At 33.2% G+C, this 12497-nt stretch overlaps 1 protein-coding gene across 2 annotated transcripts in view; it reads right to left on the bottom strand.

Annotated features, from left to right (window-relative positions):
* Nucleotides 1–5640, bottom strand: part of LOC121126096 (uncharacterized) — a 52039-nt gene extending 46399 nt beyond the window's left edge. Inside the window, exons 1-4 of one of the 2 annotated variants that reach the window (XM_071891595.1) lie at nucleotides 5308–5640; nucleotides 5210–5242; nucleotides 4198–5097; nucleotides 4059–4142 (exon numbers count right to left, since the gene is read on the bottom strand). The gene's annotated coding sequence lies outside the window, so the exon portion shown is untranslated. The remainder of the gene's footprint in view (nucleotides 1–4058; nucleotides 4143–4197; nucleotides 5098–5209; nucleotides 5243–5307) is intronic. The other variant, XM_040721402.2, reaches the window with a different exon arrangement.
* Between the last annotated feature and the right edge of the window lie 6857 nt (nucleotides 5641–12497).

Genomic DNA, 12497 nt, shown 5'->3' with positions numbered 1-12497 from the left:
ACTGTGGCACCGAGGTTTAAACAGAAACCAAAGTGTTTTATCTGTCAAAAGGAGGGGCATATTAAAAGAAATTGCCCCTTGGCTAAAAATAAGCCGGGAAACTCCTAAGGGGGGAAGAACCCCCCTTAGGTATTATTTCCCAAAGCGACGCCATCACGGACAGCACAAATACCAAAGGGGATATGCCGCATCCAAAAGACTTTGGGGAAGAAACTACAATGAGCAAATTTGCTGAATCGAGTTTAGTAAGCTTAAATCTGCCAGGTAGTCAGCCAATTTGGTTCTGGGCCAAGTTGGGTGGTATGCGGTTTCAGGGATTAGCAGACACTGGAAACCGGGCACTCGATCTTATTGACGAGGCATTATGGAGGAGGTCAAATACGTGCAAGGACCTGAAAAAGGCGGACATTGTAGTGGGTTCAGTAGGGGATAATAGGTTAGATATTATTGGTATTCCTACTGAACCGGTTGTAATCATGGTGGAAAATTTAGAAGAACCATGGAAGATAAACCCCCTAGTAGTTCGTGGGCTAGGGGTGCCATTTATACTATCACTGAAAACTATGAGACAGCTGCCCATATCATTAGAATTAGGTGAGGATATCATTGCTGGGGTTGGGACTAGCGGAACAGAAATTCGGTTAACAGAATATCTGGGTTCTGACGAGGCAATGGAACTTGTCTCCACTTTAACGTTAATTGACTGTGAAGAAGTTGCTGAGGTAATTATTACTGAGAAGACGGTAATTCCCGTAGAGAAAACGGTAATAATTGAGGCTACAGCCAAAGGGTACAAGGTAACTGATGACGGCACATCAGATATTGTATGGTTTACAGCAACTGAAGAAGATTGAAAAATAAATCTTGAGTCACAATTAACAAAAGTGAGGATGACGAGGCGGGGCGATAGTCGAGTAAAATTAGTCATTTCAATTGTTGAAGAAGAACCCTGGCAGATAGCTCCAGGAAGAAAATTAGTAACTAACCGACGATTGAAGTGTTACACCCCAACTCATGAAAATTTGTTAGCTTCAATGGAAATGGAGAAAATCTGCTCTCCATCTGAAGAACTTGAAAAATTAGACCCTAATATTAATTATTCACTAGTACTAGATAAATTGTTCCAATATATTGGAAAACCTATTAAAAGAGTAGCTATAATGAAATTAATATTATGTTTCGGGGGGAGAGTTCGAAAGAATGATTATCTGAGCGGTAATGAACGGGCACTAGTAGAAGAGTTATTATATAGATTTTATGGTATATTATCAAAAGACTCCTCCAATGTAGCCCGCCCGGAAATATTATATTTTGCAGTGGATACTAGTGAAAATGAACCGGTGAAGGCGAAGGTTAGACCTATGAATGCAGATGTGAAAGAAAGTTTTAAAGAACAACTTCAACAGTGGATTGAAGAAGGAATAATTGAACCGACCATAAGGGAATCGGGATCAGCGTTAGTTCCAGTAAAAAAGAAAGACAGAACATGGAGATTTGCTAAGGATTATAGAGATTTGAATAGTATAACTAAATCTGATGCATATCCTATAGCTCATTCCAGAATTCAATATTTGATTCAATGCTGATTCAATGTCAAAGCTACCCGTCAGTAATATAATCCATCCAAAAAATGAAAAAGCTTTTATTTCTTTTGTACAGAAATAAAAACGTAGAAAGTTTGTAGCTTTAGAGGCCCTAGGAACCAAAAAAATGGAGAGAGAAACAGGCAAATATAAAAAGATCCAAGTAGTGTCGATTTGCTGAAGAGCTTAAACCCAACATATGTCCAGCTCAAAAGTAGTGTGTCGGAACTACGAAGGAGTTGGACAAAACGCAATTTTATCTACCCAAATAAGTTTGATTTAAGCCAGTATTTTATATTATTCACTCATTATCACATCCATCAACTCGTTGTTCTATTAAAATTATAACAACAATCTGTTTTACTATCAAAGATTCAAACCTCTCAATTCGTTTTTGTTCACCGTGGGCCTGCTCTTAAAGATATACAGCCCCCTTATAAATACCCTTTTAATGTTATACAAATATTGCGATATTCAACAGATCTCCATCGATCAATTAAAGCCCGGAATAGTTTCAGATGAAGCGATACCATCATTACCTCCTGGCAGAGAAAGAACAAAAAATCATTCAAATCTTAAGCCTTACCACGGAGTTTCCTTGACGAGAAATTTTATCAAGAGCGTATAAACCAGTGGTTCCCAACGTGGGGCGTACGTCCTACCAGTGCGACATGTCAATATTTTGGTGGGGCATGCGCAGGACGTCTTTTTTGATATTACTATACTAAACCAGATAAATAAATAAAACAGACAAAAAGGATATTGTGAATTTTAGTTTTGATTATCATGTTTATCAGAGAAAAGTTCCGAAGTAATCCACCACTACAAAATCTTCCATCATATCAACAACTTAAAAATCTTCAAGAAACATAAGATTCAATTAAACAAATGAGAATTAAACGGCACGCCATTCAATTTGGACAAAGCAAAGTTATTTGTGTCGTGCAGCATCCCTTTAACCCTGGGTTAGTGAACAGGGATTTTCCACACCCCTAAATTTATAAAGATGTTTCTTATTCCTTTTATCGCCAATAATTTTTCTGTTTGCTCTGTATGTTCGCCATGTGTCCTTTGGCCAGGGACACTTTCATTGGTTATGCAAAAGTGCTTGTGAAAGTAAAAAATGTAAATGCTTGAGACGTGAACGGGTTCGTAATTCGAGATGCCATAATTATCATACATGTAAAAATAAATTAACGTATCTTGTAAAAATATAATTTTATATTTTGCACTATTAAATTTATATGGGGTTACCTTTTTTGATACGCTTACGGAATTGAATATAGACTTGTATAATCAAAAATATAATTGTCTCATTTTATTCATTGTTTTAACCTTTATTAATCAAATATTTTGTTACTTAGGATGACTTGTTTCGATGTAAAAATTCATTTGTCCTAATTAACAAAACAAATTCATAAGAAGATGTTGTTTGTTTCTTCTTTTTAAGTTCTTGCTTCTCTATCAACATCCTGCTTCCTAAATCCATAACAAAGTATCAAAATATTTGAAAATACTTCCAACTTGAGCTACATATTAGTATACTTAATTATAAATTATGGTAATAAACATAACAAGTCATGAGGCAAATATTCCATCGCCTCTGTTTAATATCGATACAACAAAAATATCTTAATTTTGGCATAGTTTACATAATTGGATTAATCGTTTTATTAACTTTCCACATTTTAAAAGCACAAGGAATACACGTTAGACAATAACTAGAAACTAATAGAAACTTGGCATGGAGAGAATGATCCTTTAAGTATTTATTCCATCTGACCAATCAATTAAGAAATAAGACTATTATAAAAACACAGGGACCGTTTCAGGCCTCATGGGCATTACACCTAGCCCACACTGTGAAAAAATGATATCTTTCAGAATAATGGTAATAAAATGATTTCAAAGTTACATACGATTATAACATGGTTTAAGCAGATAAAGGGGCCAGTGCCTGTACATTACAGTAGACATATAAAATTGACCCTTTGAAAGTAGTGGATTGATGTATTTGGATAGACTAGCAAATTCAAAATTACTCTAAGAAATAATTTAATTTCATTCATCTATAAATAAATAGAAAAATGCAAAATGTTCAAGAAACTTATATATTAACATCGTTGAATTGTTGTCATTAAACGTCGAATAAAAGGCTCCTGAAATATCTCACATTGAGTCTTTTATTACTTAAATCACTTAAGATGTTAAGAGTTATAATTAAACATTCTTTACAGAAAGATCCAATATAAGATTTGGAATAGCTCATACTTAGAATAATCTTCTTGCTGAAGAATTAGTGAGCACGATTGAAAATACAAGCAAAAGTACCAATTATTCATGGTTATTTATATATTTGAGGTAAATTTATGTCTAAAAAAAATACAAGAAATAAGATTGGGACCAATGAATTCCTTTAACATCAATTTAAAAAAAAAAAAAAAATACAATTTGGCAAACTTATTTATCACTTACCTTACTCAAATAAACGAATTAACTCTTCCATTTAAAAAAAACGAAAACAATCTTGCAACGCCAATTCTTTGGTATTCAGAATTTCTTAAAAAACAAAAACAATTATTATATAATTACAATAAGTAGTTTGTAGAGTTACCTCAGTTCCCAGAGTAGACATTTTCTTTAGTGGTCTTTGTAGGGACTGTTAAACGTATGACACAACCTATCATCAGATGTATGGCACAAGTATAGCGAAAATATCGATAGGGTTTTAAACGATAGTTATAAGGGAAAACATTATGAAATATGACAAATCTTGGGATTAAATCAAAGTTTGCCACTGTGTAATTTGAATTTTTGACAGAAATTTGACATCCTCATAGTGTTCAAAATTCGAGATCCCGTCAGGTTTTGATTTAATAAAGGACCCCCAAGTGGCTATTCTTGCACATTAAGCAGTCCCTATTGTTATTTTGTTCCATCACACATATATATTTGCACATGAACCCGTTTCCAATTCAACATTTTCACCATTTAGTAGAGTTTATCACAGAATACTAAATGATTTTCAAATGAAAAGCAACGACAATTATTAACATCTTAAGATCAATTGATGCTTTGATTTAATATTGTATAATCATGATATTCGTTGGAAGCTTGATTAAATTAAGAGGAGTGATATTTAACTATTCAATTAAAACATAGCAATGTCTTCTATAAGCAAACCAATATCATTTATTCTCTTCATGATTACGGGATGATACATTTAATTTAATAGAAAATGTAACTTTGTAGAACAAAGGATTTCAATATGGGATATTTATTAGGATAACATGACGTTACCAAAATTCACTCAAAAATACGCCGGATTGATTCTTACTTATTTCCATATTGTGAGTCTTTATAGACCATAGTAGAACAAAAGTACCGAATGCCGAATGAAAATAAATACAATATAGCAAAGTATACGAAGAAATGAGATTGAACAACTTTCCATCGTTATTAGATAATTTGTAAATAAGTCACACATAATCCATCCACCATTATTATAAATTTTCTGAAATAGAAATAAAATAAATTATCTTATTATTATATTTAGAATAGTTGTTATTTATTAATATAAATGAGATGTTAAAAAATGAAGACTGGATCAAATGGGATCGCCTCACCTCAACATAGGATAAGAAGACGACTCATATATTCTAATAAAGTAGTAAATATTTAATTATTAATGGCAAATGCTATCCTCAGAATAATTAGTAATTACTAATTAGGTTCGGATATAACTTGATATGCCCTTTTTGGTCCGCCATGTAAACTGTGGATCCATGGAATTGAGCAAAGTGTATGGATATCCTTGCTTCTTTGAAGGAAGGATAATGTAACACTAACTCACTAATCCAAGTGGGAATCATTATGAGATAATAGGCTGCCACAATTAACTACAACAGAAGCACATTCTAGAAACATGGACTCAACAAGTGAGAGTTAAAAAATTGTATTCTATAATTAGTAACTTGAAGCAGCCGCGCAACATAGGCAACTTAATATTTTGTAGCTGCGTAGAAACAGACCTGTTTAGAAGAAAGAGCGCTCCTTCTTGTTAGTCAAGGCAGGGGGCGCTCCGGGAATACTAGAGATAACTTTACTTAAAGGAAGGTGACTTGAATTAAAGAGACTAAAAAGGAAAGAGACGACAAGATGGTTGAAATAAAAAGTAAACAAAAAATACGTATATGAATTATGTTCAGGATTCACGTAACCTCGATTCGAAAATATAGAATATAAATACCCTTCGTATGTATTTTTTTTTTAAAACTTTTCTAATTTTTTAGAATATAATTATGATTATGATACTATGAACTATTGTTTTAATTAATAGTTGATGTTTCTAGTTTATTCTAAAGAAAAATACATAGACCTGTCCGATACGTTGACTTACGTGGAATTACAATAGATGAATCTTAGTCAAAAAACGTGATGAAAAAGCGCATATACATAATTTTATACAAATTAGAATTAGAGATAAGAAAAACATTCTTGATACATATCATAGAGCATATACATGTAGAGGTCTAGTAAGTCTAATGTGGATAGTGGATCCCTCGTATGCCCAGTGTATATAACTAATCTTATGAACAATCACAACAATGATATAAAGTATTGAGTGATATGACCTAGCAACTATTGCAAATTTCTATGACATGATGTTAATATGTGACAACAGTTACGAATGCTTTCTAATTTTAAATTTCTTTTGGCTCTTTTTGATCGCGTTCTTTAGCTAGTTATTTATCCATTTGACTTTATAGTTCAGTAAAGTAGAACCAACTTTTCACAAAAGTAGCCTTTATAATAATTAATACCAATTACAAATTGACGGGCCAGCTTAAAAATACATCGGATTTACATTTATTTTAATTTTTTGCCGAGATAAATTGCAATTACTCCGTCTATATCCTACCAGGTACGTTAATTTTAGCATCATTGTCTTTTTCTGCTAAAATTAAATAATAGTTATTATATAAAAAGTATAAAATTAAGATTTTTTTAAATCTTTTGTTAACATACCTACTTTATAAGTGTTAGGACTAAACTAAATTGGACAGAGACGTAACTGGAGGGACAGCAGTCTTCAGTACACTACTATTGATTACTTGGAACGACTGCGTTATGAATACTTCTCAATATACTTTATTTAGATAACGGATATATATTTTTATATTAAGTTTATTTTTGTACTAAAAAAACCCATCATTATAGTGGATAAATCAATAGTATATTAAGAATAAGTGTAATATTTTGATTATGTAAAAACATGAATGATCATGTGAAAAAATTAAACTTACAATAACACCTAATTTGTCACATATCTTGAATATAATCAATATAAAGTTCTATGTTGCTAACAGAACCAATTAGGATGCCTCGAATAAGCCTTTTTGAGAGATATATATTTTTTTTAATATTTAAGTTATTCTCGGGAAATCAAATTGTCTAAGCATCCCTATATTATATTGCTTGAACAGTGTGTAATAAAGAGCAATAATAGTTGTATAACTGATCATAAGAAGGATTTATCTTGCTTGACAAGAATTACAATAATGAAATAGCATTTGCTTGTCCAAAATATAACCAAAGGAATCAATAAGGTAAAAAATTAAGAACTCATAAATATGGGCTACATGGGGGAGGGGCAACAACCCCATTCCGGCGGACGCCCCTGATTATTTTGTAACATTTTAACCATTGCCTCTAATAAAAAAACTTAAATTTAGCTTGTTTGTCCTTCTGACCTCTTGAATCATAGCTTCTATGCTCAAAAATAAATAAATTCCTCCAAATCTTGTACGGAATAATCGTATGTTTCTATAAAGACTAAGGATTTCCATAAAAAGATAGAATAATCGACTGAAAGATACAGTGATGAACAGAGAGAGTTATCATCCTAACTACACAACATATTTATTAAAATTTTTTCGTAAATAAAAATTTTTGAAAAAAATTTCAAAAATGAAATTTCAAATATTCGATTTTTTCGATTTTTTGGGAAAAATCCACAGTTATTCGCAAAATATTACAAATATTATATTTTTTCAAAAATAAATTCAAAAATCCAGAGATGTTTTAATTATTATTAAGTTTCAAAAATTTTAAAACAATAATATGGTCAATATTAGCGTTCAAATGGGCCACAACTGAATAAAATTGGTTAATTCGTTGTCGAGATGTAGGCCAAAAGGGAAAGTATAGCCGATTTTATTCTTGCCAATCACAGCCTCAAGAGAAGAAAAATTGGACCGTGCACTATTGGAGAAACTCCAAGAACGACCTTGGGTATGCTGGGAATCGCTGAATCAGACGGGAAGAGGATACCCGAAAAGCCTGAAAATCGGATCCAAGGACTACCAGGACATCATCAAGGAGATGATCTTACCCTGGGCGAAGTTCAACTAACCTAGAGGGAAACTATCTGTTCCAGTAGGACTCCGCCCCAGGCCACAAGTAATTATTTTTTTTCGATTTTGGAAACAGGATTTGTTGCCTCCTTTCTCACCCGATATGAATCCTCTCGAATATGATATTTGGGGCTATGTCGAAAGTAGTGTAATTGCCATCCCCATTCAAACGTCCAAACACTAAATACATCCGCCGAGAGGTAGTGATTGGCTGTTCCCAAAAGCCATGTATTGAAGGTGTGTGCAGCCTTCAGCACCAGGCTTGTGCCCATGGTGGTAGTAGAGGGTGGTCGTTTCGACAAATAACTTTTAATTGTTGTTCAACAGTATGTTGTCCTTGATGAAGTCGATTTTTCTGTCGTGTTTTGCTGTCGCACACAGTATATAAAAGATAACAAAAGGGGGAAAAAATATATTATCTAAAAATCGGAAGATACTTAATTATCTTAGCACATGGCGTTTGATATTTCGTCAAAGGATCCTCAGGGAGGTATAGAGAGTATATCCCCCAAAAAAAAAACAACAACAACAACATAAGAAACTCAAAATGTTAATTTTATGTTTTTTTAGGGTATGATGAATATCATAGGTCTCCCAAGCAGTCTCCTTTCCTTTATCAGCCCTTTCAATCATATTTAAGAAAGAAAAAAAATATATTTAAACTTTGATTTCATGAATGTTTTGTAAGTAAAATTGGAACGGAACGCTTAAGTGTCATTTTTAGTGTACTATGTTCAAAAAAAGAGTTCCGTTCCGTTCATTGATCGCACTTTCCACGGAACACTGTTAAATTGGTCATTCCGTTAACAAGCATGGAAAATATGATACAGAGGTGCAGATATACGCGATACGAAACCACACGAACTCTTGGAAGCGAGGTACGGATACGGGGAAAAAAAAAAAAAAAAAAAAGGTAGGTTGTCCAGCTCTGAATTTTTGTAATCATCAAGTTGAGGTAATTGTGAAGGGTGATTTATGCATGACTGATCATCTATGTTGATGGGTATATCTTGATTTCTTGGCTTATGATACGATATGGTTAGAACATGGATTATTCAATATCTGGATGGACACTGGCCACCCAAACACCTCGATAGAGACTTGAAAAATAAGGTATATAGAAGGGAAGGTATGTTCTTCAGAACTGTCCAGGCGTGTCAAGGGAATTTGCCGTCCGGCACGACTTATGAGTATAGTTGATAATATTGTAGAAAAAACGTGTGCGAGGAGACAGGGGGGAGAAAGACACATGGTATCATTGTTTAAAATACTGATGTGATTATCACTGATAATCACATCAGTATTTATCAGTTGCCTGCTTTATTATGATTTTTGAGGGTGTAACGAAAGTATTTATTTGCCAAATGTTTAATAAAGATATACTACGTATAATTGACTTAGACGATTTTTATCCGTTACAGTAGATTTGGAAACGTCACACTCCATGACATAGTAATTTATTGTGAACCATATTCTCAGAAAAATAACTAATAAAACGACAAAATAAGAGTATTTCGAAACATATTTGAAGTTCCAAATTTAAAATAGAAGGCTTAAATTAAATACAATCTACATACTAAAAAAATAAACCATCATACATTTAAGTTAAATATACAAAATTAAACAATTAGAATCATATAACTAATAATAAAATTAAATTATAAATACAGAATATTGAAATAATAGATTGATCCAAATAATATCTTCTTGTTCTAACATCAGAATTCAGTTCAATATGTCATAACTTGAGGTTGCAAAATACAAGCCAGACGTGGAGTTTAATCAAAAAGACCATCACCTTTTTTCCTTATGTGCAAGTTGCATGTACAATTGTGCACAGGATATATATATTTCTACCGATGAGATTTTAATAATTATTAATAATAAAGTAAATCATAAAATAATGTTAGATTTCAATCCATATCTTCTTCCAATCTTAGTAAGAACAGCTTTTAGAATCCCACTTTCATTTATTTCATATTTATCTAAAAAAAGAAAAGTTAATCCATGTAGTCAAATTTAACTGATAAGACAATTCAGGCAACCATTCTTGACTTATTGTAGTTTTTTTAACATGACATCGTAAAGATTTAGAGCAAAAGCTAATTATGTAGTAATGTCCGGCGATATTACTTCTTATTAAGAGCATCAAAAAAGATTTTTTTCTTCTTATGCTTATATAACAACATATATAAACAATTGGTAATTATAATGCTACACCCAATGCAACTACCCCCGTTGTTGTGACTATTTAAGCAGTTGTTTTTGCCTTTTATGAGTTTTCTGAACACCATTTCTTGGAGCCTATCAACCATGGCTAAGCTTTAAGTGATAAAAAAAAGTAATATTTATTGACTATGAAATATTGGAAAACCTAATTATCTTACCCAAGTCTTTAAGTGGAGAAACTAGTCTCAGACAAACTAGTTGCGAACCATCCAAAGTTATTACCCCCGTTGTTGTGACCATTTAAGTATTATGTATTTCTCCATAAACTTTTCGAACGTAGATGATTAGCAATGGATAAGGTTATATTACATGTAATAATCATCTTTGTGGGATCATAGTTAAAGTCTGACTTGATGTATTAATCAATAACTTGATTTTATAGATGAATATCCATGCTCTTGATATGAGGATAATGAGTGGCGTGTAATTCTATGCAGGGGACTAAAGGCACATTTATATCGACAAATCCAACAAACCATCTGTTTCTCATCCGGTAAGTATTTTCCAAATTCCTGGGCCTTCATTTTCAGAAATCCAGACAGAAGGCGACCTTATTTTAGGCATTTTATTCAGTTCTCTATCGACTATCACCATCTAATATAATATTAATATTGAATAATATAGGCGGAAATGATAACATTCTTGATTGATAGAAGAAGATGTATATTATTTAATCAATGATGCCATAAGTATTTCTTCTCTTCTCCTCGCACGCTTTTCTATTCTTACCAAAATTATCACCCTTAGACTTATGAAGTCATTGTATTATGAAATTGCGATTGACCATTCTGAAAAAAACGTAAAATAGATTACTTTTTATCAAACTTTCTTCGTCAGGTGTGTGAGGATTGTGAAATTTTATTTCAATATTCCAATTGTCGCTAAGTGTAACTATAATTACATAAGTATGGTCTATCTAGAATTTTAATTGAAATTGTTTTGCAAAAAATGAGGTCACCTTCCTCAGCATGACTCTTTGGTTTCTCGTAATTCCATTCTTACAGGCCTTTGACTTTTTGAAATGAACAATTTCTTTGCATTTTCTGTATTTCGTTTTCCAAGCAGAACATTCATTGATAATATTGTCTCTTGAACAGAATATGTAATCCATTATCTTTCTTTCAACGGGATTTTTCCAAAAATCTTTTTCCCTCGACTAAGGCCTTGATCCCTGAATCACAATGAAGTATAATGAAAAATGTTATCGAACAAACTTTTAGCAATCAATTTTGTCAAGAACTATTCTCTATGCCCTCCTCCAGCCTCTATCACAGCCTCTATACGAGGTTGGAATTTTGTGCAGGTTGCCACAATATAATCGGCGGACATGTTGACCCATTGCTTCTTGATGCTGACCCGCAGCTACCTTATACACAGAGTGCGTAATGCATCAAGTTCCAACAGGGGCGCCAGAAATCAAGGTTGCTTTAGACGAGGGTAGGCAACCATTGAGGGATAGAGTGCCACTTCAACATTTCTAATCAATGAGTGTGCCACTATCAAGAATAATGGTAAAAACACACACACAAACTGCGGGAATATGTTCTAATTTGTGCGTACCAGTGAATGTGCCTCCACGTGCCCGCAGTGGCACGCGTGCTATGGGTTGCCGAACCTTGGATTAGACAATGGTTTTGAATCTGGGGGCAGTGAGGGGAGGATAGGAGCGGAGGAAGATGGAGAATTGAGGTCCACACATACATCGTACAAATGTTTAGTATAAAGGTTGCCTCAGTTAAAAATGCATTAGTATAGGGGGCCTGGGCATAGTTATGTTTGGGAAATCCTGGCTCAAGAAATATTATAGTTATCATATCATAGGGCTCCGGCAAGCTTAGTAGCGGATCTGGGTCCATAAACTACCCAACCCCTTTCATCTTTTAATCACACCGTCTGGTGCCTAAAACCACTTTTACAGATCCATAAGAAGCCCTTAGCTATTTGGAACTCAGATACAACTGTATGACCCTGACGATGTAAAAAAACTCATTTAGAAAACCCTGCAATTGCACAAAAGAAAACAAAGAAAATTTGATTTAAACTAATTTATTGTTTATTATTTGTATATTGTATTTTCTCTATATATTCTAAATGGGAATAAAATCACAAGAACTGAAACTGATAAGTCTCCATTCAACTTTGTCAGTTCCGGTTTTAGTGGTTCAAGAACCGGAACCGCAAGTCAACTAAGGGAGCAACCTTGCAGTCGACGAATGATTTTTCAAGTAATAAAGGACTTTTTGTATCTTTCAAGACTTAAGGCCCTCAT

This window comes from Lepeophtheirus salmonis, chromosome 11, assembly GCF_016086655.4.
Source record: "Lepeophtheirus salmonis chromosome 11, UVic_Lsal_1.4, whole genome shotgun sequence".
NCBI lineage: Eukaryota > Metazoa > Arthropoda > Copepoda > Siphonostomatoida > Caligidae > Lepeophtheirus > Lepeophtheirus salmonis.
The sequence above is the reverse complement of the archived record's forward strand: the minus strand, read 5'-3'. Positions and strand labels throughout refer to the sequence as shown.